General features: G+C 37.8%; 1 protein-coding gene and 1 long non-coding RNA gene across 6 annotated transcripts in view; one reads left to right on the top strand and one right to left on the bottom strand.

Moving 5' to 3' along the window:
* The window catches only part of MCC (MCC regulator of WNT signaling pathway), a 431,948-nt gene that overhangs the window by 89,229 nt on the left and 325,949 nt on the right, over positions 1-16,770 (top strand). The gene's annotated exons all lie outside the window — the stretch shown is intronic.
* LOC102900047 overlaps positions 2,876-16,770 on the bottom strand; it is a 64,529-nt gene continuing 50,634 nt past the window's right edge. For all 3 annotated transcript variants that reach the window (XR_002744670.2, XR_002744672.2, XR_006583708.1), the window contains one exon: positions 2,876-2,992. This is a non-coding gene — a long non-coding RNA (uncharacterized LOC102900047). The remainder of the gene's footprint in view (positions 2,993-16,770) is intronic.

Genomic DNA, 16,770 nt, shown 5'->3' with positions numbered 1-16,770 from the left:
TCACAGTTGCAACTCGTATGTTGGAAAACAGTCTCCTATTCAATCCAATGTGAGACAAATACATTTAAAACTCTACAATAATTAAACAATGAGTTATGAGTCCCTCTCTTTTCCACATTGCAATCTTCCCTTCTGACTCTATGTAGGTAGAGTCTAGTACTTCCCATCTTGGGGTCAGGGTAGCCCTTTCCTGGCTCCGCGTCCCTTCCAGCTCCTGTCCCACTTCTATGCTCCTCTTCTCAGCAGAACTTTATGAAGAGTTTGTCTACACTGAGTGTTTACCAGCCCTCACCTCTGCCTTCAACCCACTCTTCCCAGCTTTGGTCATCACTGCTCCAGTGAACCCGCTCCGATTGCCTCCATGTTGACCAACTTGATGGGTCCTCTTCTGGATCTTTGCCATTTTACTCAGCTGACTACTCCCTCACTCCAGCTGCACTTTATTCTTTTGGACTTCTCAACACCACATTCTCCTGGGTTTCTGCCTGCCATTTTGGCTTCCCTTTCTCAGTCTTGGTCTCTAGGGTGCCTTGGAGTTACGATCTCTCCCAGGATGATTTAGTGCCCATGACTTCAAAGAATGTTTTTTGTACCAGCGACTTCAATGTATGTATCTAGCCCTGCTTTTTCCCATGAGCTGCCAAATCAGGTAAAAATGACACGTATTCCTGGATGTCTTATAGACCTCTCACCTTTAACACGGTCAAAAGGATTCTTGACTCCCTTCCTTAGTCTTCCTCTCAGGGTCACTGATCTCCCAGATATCCCCATATTGACAATATCACCACCCTCTCATTTGCTCAAGCCAGCAAGTCCTGTTGTCTCTTTTGTCAAAATACACCCAGAATCTGTCTACTCTCCTTTGCTCCCTTGCCACCACCCTTGCCTAAATCACCATCATGTCTTGCCTTAATTACTAAGATAGCCTATAACTGGCATCCCTGATGCCTACCTTGACCCCCTGTATTCCATTATTTATCCTGCAGTCAGAGTGGTCTTCTTAACATTATGGAAACATGCTTAGCTCATTCCCATGTCTGCAGCATTCCATGGCTTCCATATCATCTAAAATGATGTCCAAATTCCATACTGCAGTCTGGCTCATACCCACCACTGTAAGTGTTATCATGCTGATTGCCCTGACCTATTATGCTTGTTCTAGCCACACTGACCTTCCTGTTTTCCTCTAACTTAGAAAATTGAGCCAGCCTTCAGCCTTTGCCCTGGCCCTTTCCTCTTGTCTAGAACACTCTTCTTTCTGACCTCATTTTCGGTTATTCAGATTTCATCTTAAATATTCCTTCATTAGAGGCCTTTTCTTTTTTTAAAAAAAAATTTTAACATTTATTTTTGAGAGACAGAGTGAGCAGGGGAGGGATAGAGAGAGAAGGAGACACAGAGTCTGAAGTAGGCTCCAGGCTCTGAGCTGTTGGCACAGAGCCCGATGCGGGGCTCAAACTCATGAACCGTGAGATCATGACCTGAGCCAAAGTCGGACGCTTAACCGGCTGAGCCACCCAGGCGCCCCTAGAGGCCTTTTCACATGCCCTGTTGCTTCATACTACTTATTCTTATCTGACATTACATTATGTACTTATTCTAAGACTCATTTATGTATCTCCCCTAGTACAATGAAAGTTCCACTAAAGTACTGACAGCCTTACAGGGGTACTACTATACCCCAGCACCTGGAACAGAGCTTGGCATATTAGAGATGTTTAGTGTATATTTGTTGCATTTGTTGAATGGGCAGTGCACAGTGTTCATGCTTTTTCAGGGATAAATGGCAGCACAATGCATGGTTCCAGACACCAAGGAACTTATAATTTAAATGTGAAGTTATAATCACATGGCAATTTAAGTAGCAATAAAATTTAAGTTAGAGTCAACAGAGGTTTAGAAGCAACTGAATGGTGCAGAAGATAAGAAAGACTGTGAGCAGGAGTTTCAGGCAAGTTTTACCTGTGGTTGCAATATGGACAGAAGTAGAAAGAATGTTGTACTGCTGTAAGAAAAGCCTGAGAAAAAGTTAGGTTTAACAGTAAAGTGTCAGAAAGATTTTATTGTCAGTCCTGACATTTCACACCACATCCACAGCAGGGAGTTGAGTTGGCAGAAAAAGAAGAGTTATCAAAACATTACATGCTCAAGTTGGAAGAGGAATTTCGAAAGATTCATTTTTCTCAAATGTTTTCCACAGAACACCGATTTCAAAGGATGGTCATAAATATTTTGTGAAGAAAGAATTACTTTTTTAAATACATTTGAAAGCTTTGGATTAAACTAGATTAGTAGTTTTCTTTATTGCAAGACATCTCTGAGTCTTTAATATGCTAATATTTCTTGCGACTCTCCAGGAGAAGAATAAAATATATAACATTTCACACATTTAATTGACCATAACTTTTATTTACAAATCTTCTCTTTGTCCTTACATTCTCTGCTGAAATATACTTTGGGGAAAAATTAAGATATCTGAACAACTAGATCATAATAGATTTTTATATCTCTTTTATGTCCACTTAGTAATGATATTAAAAATTTTTAATGTCTTTCAGACAACAGTTATATAAAACTTAAGTTATAGAAATAACAATATTAAAAATGGTTAAAAATTGGGGCGCCTGGGTGGCTCAGTCGGTTGGGCGGCCGACTTCGGCTCAGGTCAAGATCTCGCGGTCCATGAGTTCGAGCCCCGCGTCGGGCTCTGTGCTGACAGCTCGGAGCCTGGAGCCTGTTTCGGATTCTGTGTCTCCCTCTCTCTGACCCTCCCCCGTTCATGCTCTGTCTCTCTCTGCCTCAAAAATAAATAAACGTTAAGAAAAATTTTTTTAAAAAAAAGTTTAAAAATTACTAATATTTACTGTGCACAAGGCAATTTGGTAGGCACTTTACTTGTATTATATGCTTAGAAAGAAAGTCCAGGTTTACCACTGAGTGGCTATGGGATTTAGGTTGCATTCTTGATTATTCTCAGCTTCAGTTTTCTTATCTGTAAAGATAAAGTGGTAATACCTGCATTAGAGGGTAATTGGAAGGACTTAGTGAGATATCATTTGTAAAGTTCCTACACAGTGCCTATTCACATTAGGTTTTCAATAAATAATAGTGTTCCTATAATAATTATCATTATCATCTCTAATCCTTGTGACTACCTTCCAAGTTTAGAATAGAATCCTCCATAGACAGTGGAAGACACTGAGACTTGAAGAAGTTACTTGCCTTGCTCTAAGCCACAGAGCTAATAAGGAGTTGAGAACACTAAAACGTTGATTATTGAAAAAGATGATTCTCGGAGTCCCCTGGAACTTAGTCTTAATGATCAAGATGCCAACTAAAAGAATACTGCCATCCAGAGGCCACTCCCAGAAATTGTTGGCACATGGTCCCCAGGGTCTTGAGAAGGGATCTGAGAGGACAATTCCTGCTAGGTAAACCCATCCCTTTGGCAATGAAGCGATGGCATACATTACATCAAAATAGTTATGAGGTTTAATGTGTGCTCCCTAATTTCCCAGTGGAAAACAAGTGGTTTAGGTTTAATATAATCACTTGTAATTTTCATTTAAAATTTTGCGATTTATTTTTTTTCATTTTGAAATGTAAATTTTAAAAATTAAATCGCATTTTAAAAACCATGATTTAATTTTTTTTTCAATTTTCTTTGTGATTAGGAAAGTCTGGAGTTAAAAAAAATCCTAACTTTAGATATTTATACATGTTCACCATTCCATTGAAGCCTTTATTTAAACATGCCCTTTTAAATAAATAGTTTTTTACTTCAACCAACCTGTAAACTTTACACATGATTTCCACATATTTTTGTCAAATGTGTGAATTTTGTGAAAGAGATAGTGCTTCAGGGTGAGGACCACTGAAAAACACCACTGAATTGCCTGAGGAGAATTGATAAAATCCTTCAAGTTTGCCTAATGAGGTTGTTACAAGCCTATGCTTTTTAGATCTTTGGGGGCACTTGTTTTTCTTCCTTTGGTCAGATCTCAGAGAGCCCAAGAACTTATTTGAATCAAATCCCTATAGTTTTAAAACATTGTTTAAGACAGCAGACATTAAAACCTGTTAATTAATACAACTAAGTTTAATTTATGCTAAGATTAGAACACTGGGCACATTTTCCAATAACCTATATCTTCAAAGATACTTTATTGGTCTTGCCTTAAGTTATATTCCCACCTGATGTTTCAGACTTCATTACTGCTCTGGTAATGCCCCTGTGGTCCAGCAGGAACATACAAAGTACTGAAGTGTCTCAGAGAAACCAAAATAGCAAGGCTTTTACTTAACAGGAACTCAAAGTAAAAAAAAATAGATCAAAGAACATATAGTTTAGGCAGAAAGGTCTCTAAACCCCACATGTAAGGAGATACTGATTGCTTATCAGATTTAAAGAAATAAATAAGCAGCTCCCTGAATGTTGGTTTAGTATCTTGCTTTCAAAAAATTAAAACCACAATTAGTTAATATACATAAAACCTGTCTAGTCCTGACACATCCCAATTTTTTCCAGAATGAATGTTACTCTTAAATATTGTTGGGGCTTTTTCTGTGTATATAAAAATTCTTCTAAACTCTTGAAACAGGTTAAATTAAGTGAGACAAGAAGGCATTTTCCAATTCAGCTGGGTTATCCCTAGTATGTAGGTTTCTGGCTGGTGAATTAAGAAAATAAAAAAATGTTTTAAATCCCCTATGGGTTCTGTGTGAGCAATTAATAATTAACACAGAGCCTTTTAAATAAAATCACTCATGAGAGTGATTCAGTGTTAAAAGTACTGCCCAACTAGCATAAAACTAGACTGAAATCACAGTAGATTTTGGTCCCACTTGAAGGTTCTGGAAGTTTGTTTTTTTACTGGCGGTAGTGGTAGTTTTTTTTGCAAACTCTAAGCTCTATGTCACAGAGTGAACAATATGTTTATTTAATTTATTCTACTCCTAAATCAGGAGTTAGAATAGGCTTTTAAAGTCTTTAAGTAATAGATACCATTTCACATTTTTTTTTTTTTTAATGATTCCAACAAGTACAACATAGTTTTGTTGCATTACAAGGTCCTATATTGGTTTGCCAAAATTTTGCAGTTTGGAGAAGGAATTGCCTTCTTTCTTTTTTTTTTTTTTTAAGTTTTTATTTAAATTCCAGTTAGTTAACATACCGTGCCATATTAGCTTCAGGTGTACAATACAGTGATTCAACCCTCCATACATCACCTGGTGTTCATCACAAGTACACTTCTTAATCCCCATGGCCTATTTAACCCATCCTCCCACCCACTTCCCTTCCAGTAGCCCTTAGTTTGTTCTTTATAGTTAAGTGTCTGTTTCTTGGTTTCTCTCTTTTTTCCTCTTTGCTTATTTATTTTGTTTCTTAAATTCCACATATGAGTGAAATCATATGGTATTTATCTTTCTCTGATTGACTTACTTCACTTAGCATTATTCTCTCTAGCTCCATCCATGTCCTTTCAAATGGCAAGATTTTATTCTTTTTTATGGCTGAGTAATATTCCATTATATATATGGAATATATGTATTCTATTATATATATATATATATATATATATATATATATATATATATAATCTCATATCTTCTTTATCCACTCATCAATTGATGGACACTTGGAAAGAATATCCAATGGGAAAAAGAACATCTCTTCAACAAACGATGTTGTGGAAAGCTGGACAGCAACATGAAAAAGAATGAAACTGAACCACTTTCTTACACCGTACACAAAAATAAATTGAAAATGGATTAAGGAGCTAAATGTGAGACCTGAAACCATAAAAATCCTAGAAGAGAACACAGGCAGTAACTTCTTTGACATTGGCCATAGCAACTTCTTTCTAGATATGTCTCCTGAGACAAGGGAAACAAAATAAAAAATAAACTGTTGGGACCACATCAAAATAAAAAGCTTCTGCACAGTGAAGGAAACAATCAACAAAACTAAAAGACGACTTATAGAATGGGAGAAGATATTTGCAAATGACATATCTGATAAAGGGTTAATATCCAAAATATATACAGCAATTATACAACTCAACACCCAAAAGGTGAATAATCCAATTTAAAAAAAAAGCAGAAGACATGAATAGACATTTTTCCAAAGAAGACATACAGATGGCCAACAGACACATGAAAAGATGCTCAACATCACTCATCATCAGGGAAATGTAAGTCAAAACTACAATGAGAATCACCTCACAACTGTCAGAATGGCTAAAATAAAAAAACACAAAAAATAACAGGTATTGGTGTACTGTTGATGGGGAATGCAAACTGGTGCAGGCACTCTGGAAAACAGTATGGAGGTTCCTCAAAAAATTAAAAATAGAATTACCCTCTGATCCAGCAATTGCGCTACTAGGTATTTACACAAAGAATACAAAAGTGCTAATTCAAAGGGATACATGTATCCTTATGTTTATAGCAGTATTATCTACAATAGCCGAATTATGGGAACAGTCATTTCACATTCTTTTGTTACATAATAATAATACTGTCAAGAACTGTCTGTAGTTTGATTGGTCTTTAGACTTAGTTTGGGTAGATTTGGTCAGTTCTCTGATTAATTTAGTTGACTTATATCTCTTTTTATTAATCATTGCCTTTCCTATTTTTGAGCAGTTCCTAAACCCTCCTGATTTGTCTGTTCATACTTCTCAGAGCCTAGGCTTCGAAATGCTTTGCAGCTTCCTGCTTCACTCCTTGGAACATTCTTTTTTTTTTTTTTAATTTTATTATTATTATTTTTTTAGTAAGCTTTATGACCAATGTGGGGCTTGAACTCACGACCCTGAGAGCAAGAGTCACACGCTTTACCGACTGAGCCACTAGGCACCCCCACTTCTTGGAACATTCTTGCAACCATGAAAAGAAGTCTGGGCTAGACTAACAACGGTGAGGGACAACACAGAGAGGCCTAGGCAATAGGTAGCATCATGGCCCAGACACATATGTGTGCATGTCTTAGTTCTTCCATCCCCAGTCGAGCTACCAGATGACTGCAAATTATGTTAGTGAGTCTAGATGAGATAAGATGGAGAACTGCCCATGTAAGCCCGCCCAAATTATTGACCAATTACTGACAGAATCACAAGAAACAATGAGTTATTGCTGTTTCAAGTCACTAAGTTTTGTAATGGCTTGTTATGTGTCAGTAGATAAGTGATACACATAAAGAATTACCCTTAAGTTTGTGAAATTATTATGAATATGAATGAAAACAAAAGGCCCAAAGCCATCTGTAGATTCAATGCAATCCCTATCAAAATTCAATGCATTTGGGGTGCCTGGGTGGCTCAGTCCGTTGAGCGTCCGACTTCAGCTCAGGTCATGATCTCGCGGTCTGTGAGTTCGAGCCCCGCATCGGGCTCTGTGCTGACAGCTCAGAGCCTGATGCCTGCTTCGGATTCTGTGTCTCCCTCTGTCTCTGCCCCTCCCCTGCTCATGCTCTGTCTCTCTCTCTCTCTCTCTCTCTGTCAAAAATAAATAAACATTAAAAATTTTTTTTAATTCAATGCATTTTTTTCACAGAAATAGAACAAACAATCCTAAAATTTGTATGGAACCACAAAAGACCCAAATAGCCAAAGCAATCCTGAGAATGAAGAACAAAGCTGGAGGCATCACACTTGCTGATTTCAAGCTATATTATAAAACTATAGTAATCAAAACCATATGGCATTGGCATAAAAACGGACTCTAGACCACAGGAATAGAATCAAGAGCCCAGAAAAAAAGCCCATGCATATAGTATCAGCTGATATTTGACAAGGGAGCTAAGAATCCTGAATAGGGAAAGGATTGTCTCCTCAATAAATAGTATTGAGAAAACTGGATATTCACATGCAAAAGAATGAAATTGGACCCCTGTCTTACACCATTCACTAAAATTAACTTGAAATGGATTAAAGACTTAAATATAAGACCTGAAACTGTAAAACTAATAGAAGAAAATATAGGAAAAAGCTCCCTGACATTGGCCTTGGCAGCAATTTTCTGGATATGACCCTAAAAGCACAAGCAACAAAAGCAAAAATAAGTTAAGTGGGACTACATCAAACTAAAAGTCTTCTGCACAGCAAAATAAACAATTAGCAAAGTGAAAGGAAACCTACAGAATGGGAGAAAATATTTGTAAACCATCCATCTGATTAAAGACTAATATCCAAAATATATGAGGCACTCCTGTAACCCAATAACAGGGAAAAAAATGCAAATTGAAAATGGGTGGAGGACTTGAATAGACTTTTTTCCAAAGAAGACTTACAAATGGCCAGCAGGTACATGAAAAGATACTCAACATTACTAATTATCAGGGAAATGCAAATCAAAGCAGCAATGAGATATCACCTCACACCTGTTAGAATGTCTACCATCAAAAAGACAAGAGATAACAAGTACTGGCAAGGATGTGGAGAAAGGAAACCCTTGTACACTGTTGGTGTAGATATTAATTGGTGCAGCCACTGTGGATAATAGTAGAGGTTCCTTAAAAAATTAAAAATGGAATTACCAAATGATACAGGAATCCCACATCTGGGTATATGTCTGAAGGAAATGAAATTATTATATTGAAGAGGTATCTGCACTCCCATGTTCATTGCAATATCATTCACAATACCTAAGACATGGAGACAACCTGAGTGTCCACTGATGGATGAATGGATAAAGAAGATATGGCATATATATCTATACCAGAGTACTAGTCAGCCATGAAAAAGAAGGAATCCTGCCATTTGTGACAACATGGATGGAACCATGAGGGCATTATGCTAAGCAAATATGTCAGAGAAATACAGGTACTGTATGTTCTCATTTATATGTGGAATGCAAAAACTTTGATTTCAAAGAAATAGAGTAGAATGGTGGTTGCCAGGGGTTTGGAGGCAGGAGAAATGGGGACATGTCAGTCAAAGGGTATAAGCTTAGTTATAAGATGAGTAAGTTCTAGGGATCCAATGTACGGCATGGTGACTATAATTAATTACATTGTATTATATACTTGAAAGTTTTTAAGAGTAGATCTTCAATGTTATCACCACACATAAACACAAATAATAATCATGTGAGGGGGTGGACGTGTTACCTAACCTTCCTGCAGTAATCGTTTTGCAATGTATATGGTGTGTCAAATGATCACTTTATACTCCTTAAACTTACATGTGTTATATATATGTCAGTAACAGGTCAATAAAGCTGGAAAAAACCACAAAATATATAAATAGAACTAGTTCAGAGTTCTATATGATCAAATAAAACACATGTGAGGTGAACAAGGTATGCAAAGGAGATGAGAAAGGAAAATCATTGTTGGACAGAGAAACAAGACAAGACTCTTGTAAAAAAAAATAAATAAATAAAGCCCAAGCTGATCTTGGAGAATTGGAAAGAAGTAAAAGGATGTAGAAATAAGAAAACATACCTAGGTGGTGATGAGGTAGAGAAGAGTTCATTAGAGAGTATTTAACCTGTAATTGAGTTAAATGTCCTTGTACCTCACACTGAGTTCTGTGAACATTTGGGAAGCACATGGAAGTGGTTGGGGGTGCTGGGAAGGTTACTAAATGCCCCCAAACAAACATGGTGCATAATCTCAAGCATCAGTGTTATTGATTATTTGGAGGCAAAGTTGTATAACTTGATAAGTTTAAAAAAATTGTATTAAAGGAAATGCTGATATATGAGTAGTAGAATTCAAAATATATATGAATTTACTTTCTTTCTTTTTTAAATGTTTTGTTTATTTTTGAGAGAGAGAACGCAAGCATGGAAGGGGAAGTGGGGGCAGGGGATCTGGAGCAGGCTCCATGCTGACAACAGTGAGCCCAATGCGGGGCTTGAACCCATGAACCATGAGACCATGATCTGAGCTGAAGTCAGAATTTCAACTGACTGAGCCACCCAGGCACCCCTGAATTTTCAATGTAAAACATGAGACTTGAAAGAAATCTCTGGCTTGGGGTAATTACACACTTCTTTGCCCACTGCCTTTGGAGTACTTGGGTGAAGACTGAGAGAAGCACTGTATTAAAGAATTCTTTCACGTACAAACCTTAGAGCTTTTTTTCTCTTCTAGTTTGTCTTCTTGGGCTGTTTAGGGCTCTTGACATTTAAGCTGATGATCACTTTGTTATCAGACAGTAACTTACAGAGCCCATCAGGGTCAGGGAGTAAAAAGGATATAAGGTTGCCCAAACACTGTTAAGATTACCAGCAAAGACATTTTCTAGAATGACTATTGCAATGGCTTTGCTATTTACAAGGAGGAGGAGGAGAAGGAGGAGGAGGAGGGGGAGAAGGAGAAGGAGAAGGAGAAGGAGAAGAAGGGGGGGGGGGGGGGGAGGAAGGGGAGAAGGTGAGGAGGAGGAGAAGAAGAAGGCTCAACTCAGCCTACACAGGGACATAATCCTACAATGAAAGTGTATTAATGCAGAAAAATCTTGGTTATTACAGCAGCTTATATGTGGCATATATTGCTTTCAAATTATGAGCATAATTAAGGATATTAATATGATAATATCCTTAATATATCTCAGATCTAGTAACCTACAGATCAGCAGCATCCACTAAAACTAAATATTTTCCTTTTTCCTAACTCAGGGAAAATAGAAAATATTGAAATAGAAAGAATATCTGTTTGCGTTTAGCCTGAGAAATCATGTAATTTGCCATGAAGAGGCCAAGAGAACTTCTGAACAAGGGAATAGGAGAGGATATTGTAAATCACTTCACCTCAAACCCCTACCAAGTTATGACCTCACTGGTTATTTTAGGTGTTGTGGGATCTCAGATAACTGAACCCATATATTAGAATGTAAGTGCTAAACAGCTAATGAAATCAAAGATAACAAATGACTTTGACACCATCTGAGAAAGTGAAAATAATCAAGAATCAGATGTATGTTATTTATCAGCCTGAAAATGTTTCTGTATTGGATATATTTGGACTTTGATTCTTTGTGTTTATTTGGCTTTTCATAGTCTGAACTCTGAATTCTGCACTTAAAGATGTCAAGTCTATTTGTAGTACATTGACTATCATCTGTCCATTTTGCAGTCACTGCAGGCAAAAGGAGACAATAAAGGACAATGTAAGAAGGAAAGAACAGGGTGCATTCTTTTTTTTTTAATGTTTATTTATTTTTGAGAGAGAGAAAGAGAAGCGAGCGGCAGAGGGGCAGAGAGAGGGAGAGAGACACAATCTGAAGCAGGCTCCAGGCTCCAAGCCATCAGCACAGAGACTGACTCGGGGCTCAAACTCACGAACCATGAGATCGTGACCTGAGCCAAAGTCAGATGCTCAACCAACTGAGCCACCCAGGCACCCCTGGTGTATTCCTTTTTAAACTTTTAAGCAAGCATATATAAGATCACTGGATTCTCAGGTATTTTTTGAGATTTTTTAAAAAATGTTTATATTTGAGAGAAAGAGCGAGAGCAGGAAGGGGCAGAGAGAGGGGAACAGAGGATCTGAAGCAGGCTCTGTGCTGACAGCAGAGAGCCCAATATGGGGCTGGAACTCAAAAACCATGACATCATGACCTGAGCCAAAGTCGGATGTTCAACCGAGTCACCCAGGCACCCTTATTTCTTGAGATATTAAATAGTTTATATTTCTTTTGCAGGTCATTACCTCCTATAAGTCACTATGCTGTTCTGTGGTGGTCGAAATTCTTGGAAAATGATGTTTCAAGTATTACACACTGGTCCTTCTTACTTTCTGATTTAATTTTTTGCTGTTTTTTCTGGCTATTTGGTGCTGCTCTTTTCGAATATATTATTTTAACTCACTTCCCAATGGTATAAATTACTTCATTTTAGTCAGCAAAAAATAAAAAGTTCATGGGAATCCAGATGTGCCTACCTCAAGGGTAATCCTGGCATGAAGGGCGCCCCTGATTACCTGCGTTGATTGTATCTTTTGAACGACATATAACACAATAAGATTGTTCATCTATTTTCCCTCCAGCATGATTTAACTGAAGCAATTCATTAAGTGTCACTGTATTTATGGGATGTTGAAGCCATTCCAATTTCAGTGGCAGTGGTACAACTTGGCAAGATTTTAGATATTTTTCATGGAGTAAAAATGATTTCTTGGCTGAGATAAAGGCTCAGTCTGCTCACAGAAAGTGTTTAGTTTGGCCAGACTCTTTCATTGTCCATTGTTCATTCTAGAGAATCTGTCACTCAACATTAAAATCACAAAAGGCTCAGGAAGGCTTATTTTGCTTCCTGTTTTATCTCTCTCAAGGCTACTGCAAGTTCATTGGAGAATATTAATAAAAGGACATTAGTAAGTGACTGTTTAAATCAGTTAAATTTTTATGGTTGTTTTGGAAGCATTTTGTATGGTTTCCAGTGGATCCATTTATGTTTGCTATCTACAAGAAAAACATTCTCACTTCTAGTTGAAGCAGAATTTAATCTGAGATGTTGTGTATTTATTTAGCTTTCATTTTATGGATGTGTATAAGTCAGTTCTAGATAAATTTTAATGCAAACTAATTATCATGTCAGATTTGTCTCTTGGTATTTGTAGTGTTTTCTTTGATTTATCTGACTTAAGATTTAGAGTATTTTGATAAAAGTTTGCCCTTGAATTATAGTACAGCCCAGAGGGTTTGTTACATATCATCTAGTTTTACTCTACATAGTATAGATGAGGAAATGGAGAGGAAGTGTTAAATAATGATAATTCTCATGTCACAGAGTTAGCTGGTGACATGGCTGGGGCTAGACTATACCTCTCCTGACTCCTGACTTAATTGTTTTTCTAACAGTTCACACCACTGTATTCTTTTCTATTTTTCTCCTGCTGTATTAACAAAAACTTAGAATTCCAATTTCCAAGATGGTTTTCATTTTCTTGTTAAGAATTTCTTCATCGAGATTTAGGCGTGAAAATGCCACCCTGGACTCCTAAAGAGTTAATTTAATTACCATTGCCACCTATTTCAGTTGCTTTCATGCCAAAACCAAAACACTCATAATGTTTAGATTTTTCTAGCACTTTACACAATGCCTTTTTCTTTTTACTTAGTTTGTATTATCTTTCAAAGGATTTTTCACATATATCTCATTTGGGTAACAGTAACTAGACCCAGAATCTCAGGGATGTAAACATCAACATTTTCACCTTGCTGTGTATATGTCAACACAGTACTTAGTGAGATTTAATCTCACTAAGGGTGTGTTAGTGTTTAGTGAGATGGTACTGGCTTTTGGGCAAAAGCCCTCTTCATAACAAAAGCACCCCATTTTAAGTGTATGCCTCTTATATGACTATCGGGACTATAATATGGTGTATACTTAGGTCTATGAAGCCACAGCCCTGAGAAGGGTGGGGTGTCCTCTGAAGGGGAAGGTGATTGCTAGTAGTTCCTCCCAGTCTGTCACCTGAGAAAGAGTAGGTCATCAGACGCAGACCTGCAGTTCATGAGGGTTGCAAATGTTTACCGAAGGCAGGCAGACAATGTGAGCAAGCAAAGTTGACTAGATGGAGGCTCCAGCAAACTTGAAGGCATGTGCCTATTTGCCAAGGGTAGCTAATGCTCAACTGTAGCCGAATGTTGCCCTGTGGGACAAGGGGCCACATGTTTCCAGATCTTGTGTGTGTGTTTCATGCCTGTGTGTGTGTGTGTGTGTGTGTGTGTGTGTGTGTGTGTGTGTGTTCAATGCCAGAACATATTTTTGCCTTTATTAAATATGATTTCTCCAGATTCTCAATGTTGATGGCTAAAGTTTTAAAAGAGGATTCTTTTTTTTTTAATTTTTTAACGTTTATTTATTTTTGAGACAGAGAGAGACAGAGCATGAATGGGGGAGGGTCAGAGAGAGAGGGAGACACAGAATCCGAAACAGGCTTCAGGCTCTAAGCGGTCGGCACAGAGCCCGACGCGGGGCTCGAACTCACGGATTGCGAGATCATGACCTGAGCCAAAGTCGGACGCCTAACTGACTGAGCCACCCAGGCGCCCCTAAAAGAGGATTCTTAAGTAAGGCAGAACTGACAAAATATATCTGTGAGCTAGATATAGTTCATAGCCCACCAGTCTGCTACTTGTGCAGGAGATAGCTTCTTTCTCAGTCTTCATTACCTTGCTTTTGGGATGAGAGGAATTAGATTATCTGGTCTTATGCTTGTAAATATTGGGAACTGTGATAATACCCGATAGATAGGGCTGTACTGGGAATTACGATGGGGTAGGGCTAGTACCCACGAATGGTAAGTCACCTCAGATATGCCGTAGTAGTTTCTTGCCACTCCTATGTTAATTCTCTTTAGACATTTGCAAAATCTTCTATGAATGCTGCCACTTTGCTTTGTTTGGGGTATTAAGGAATTAAGAGTTGTCCATTCTTGGGCCACCATACCAAAGGGAACTAGTTCTACCTCTTTATGGCCTGGGAATGGATGCAGGCATAATTAGATGGAAATCCTAAAGGGGAAGGTGAATCATAGAGGACAACAGTTAAGGTTATGAGGTTCTTCTTCATCATCCATTGTGGAGATTCTCCATCCATTGCCGGTCTTGTAGAATAAGAGGTTTGTTTTTATTAAGGGAGTTGGCTATTTTCATACACCTTTCTGCTGATTTGCTTTGATGTTGGCTAATTTATATCCTGAGAGTCTATTCCTTTGGTATATCCCCAAGAAATGCTTTGTCCCCATTTTCTAAAAACCAAATACCAGACAACATATTTAGTCTTATCAGTCATTCATACTGTATATTAATAAGATAACCAGATTTTTACTTGAAGTGATTCTATTGAGGGAGGAGCCACAGGAAAGGTCTTGAAGGACAACAGTAGATGAAGGAAAATTTGAGTTGTGGAGAAAAATCTGAGGAAGGAAGGGGGGTGAGGCTTATGAAAACCATTTTGTCTGTGTTACTCCTGCCTATGCCTGGTCTGATAAAGTTCCCGTTCATCTAAGATGGCAGAGATCAGTGTTTCCTGAACTGGACCCAATAAACTATAGTCATTTTGGGAATGTTGATCTGAAATCTGGAATACATCATATGGCCTAATGGGGCAAACAACCAAGGAGCACCAGATGTCTGAGAAATTCCTCTAAAATGAGAAATAGAGACCAAAACAAGAAGAAAAACTTAATTTAAATGGAATGGAGACTCTGCAAGTAGAACACTCAAAATAATCCCACTTTATGGGTGCCTAGGTAGCTCAGTCGGTTGAATGTCTAACTCTTGATTTTAGCTTAGGTCCTGATCTCAGGGTTGTGGGTTTGAGCCCCACACTGGGCTCCACGCTGGGCTTGGAGCCTGTTTGAGATTCTCCCTCTCCCTCTCCCTCTGCCTGCCCCCAAATTTAAAAAATGGAAAAAAATCCCTCTTTAATATATTATGAAATACAGGAGAAAATATGTACACACACACACACACACACACACACACACACACACACACACATACAGAAACACACACAAAGAATAGGATAAAAAGAAACATTAAAATGGGGCGGCTGGGTGGCTCAGTCAGTTAAGCGTCCGACTTTGGCTCAGGTCATGATCTTGCGGTTTGTGAGTTCGAGCCCTGCGTCGGTCTCTGTGTTGACAGCTCAGAGCCTAGAGCCTGATTCAGATTCTGTGTCTCCCTCTCTCTCTGCCCCTATCCCTCTCTTCATTAAGATAAGTTGTAAAGATATATGTCAAGCAAAATGGTAGTGGTTCCAGACAGAAGTTCTGAGTTGCAAGAGAAAAAGAAGAATAAAGAAAGTAGTGAACACGTGGATAAACATAAATAAGCAGAGTAAAACAATAATACTGTGTTCTGGAGATTTTAGGGAAAATAAATATAAAACAATAGTAGCCTATATGTTGGGAGTGGGATGGATAGATTTCAAATTTTCTAAGGTCCTAATATGGTCCAGAGATAGGTAAATAAATTCATAAGCTTTAGATTTTAATAAATTAAGGATGCATGTTGTAATTTCTAGCATAATCACTAAAATAGAAAATATTTTTTGTTTGTTTTTGTTTTTGTTTTTAATTTTTAAAATTTTTTTTATTTTTTAAATTTATATCCAAATTAGTTAGCATATAGTGCAACAATGATTTCAGGAGTAGATTCCTTAGTGCCCCTTACCCATTTAGCCCATCTCCCCTTCCACAACCCCTCCAGCAACCCTCAGTTTGTTCTCCATATTTATGAGTCTCTAATGTTTTGTCCCCCTCCCTATTTTTATATTATTTTTGTTTCCCTTCCCTTATGTTCATCTGTTTTGTCTCTTAAAGTCCTCATATGAGTGAAGTCATATGATTTTTGTCTTTCTCTGACTGACTAATTTCACTTAGCATGATGCCCTCCAGTTCCATCCACGTAGTTGCAAATGGCAAGATTTCATTCTTTTTGATTGCCGAGTAATACTCCATTGCATATATATATACCACATCTTCTTTATCCATTCATCCACCGATGGACATTGGGGCTCTTTCCATACTTTGGCTATTGTTGATAGTGCTGCTATAAACATGGGGATGCATGTGTCCCTTCGAAACAGCACGCCTATATCCCATGGATAAATGCCTAGTAGTGCAATGGCTGGGTCATAGGGTAGTTCTATTTTTAGTTTTTTGAGGAACCTTCATACTGTTTTTCAGAGTGGCTGCACCAGGTTGCATTCCCAGAAAGAAAATATTTTTTTAAATTTTTATTTATTTTCAAAAGTTTATTTATTTATTTATTTAGTTGGTTACTTATTTAACTAATCTCTACACCCAAA

Source organism: Felis catus, chromosome A1 (assembly GCF_018350175.1).
Source record: "Felis catus isolate Fca126 chromosome A1, F.catus_Fca126_mat1.0, whole genome shotgun sequence".
NCBI lineage: Eukaryota > Metazoa > Chordata > Mammalia > Carnivora > Felidae > Felis > Felis catus.
This window is presented reverse-complemented; position numbering and strand designations above follow the sequence as displayed.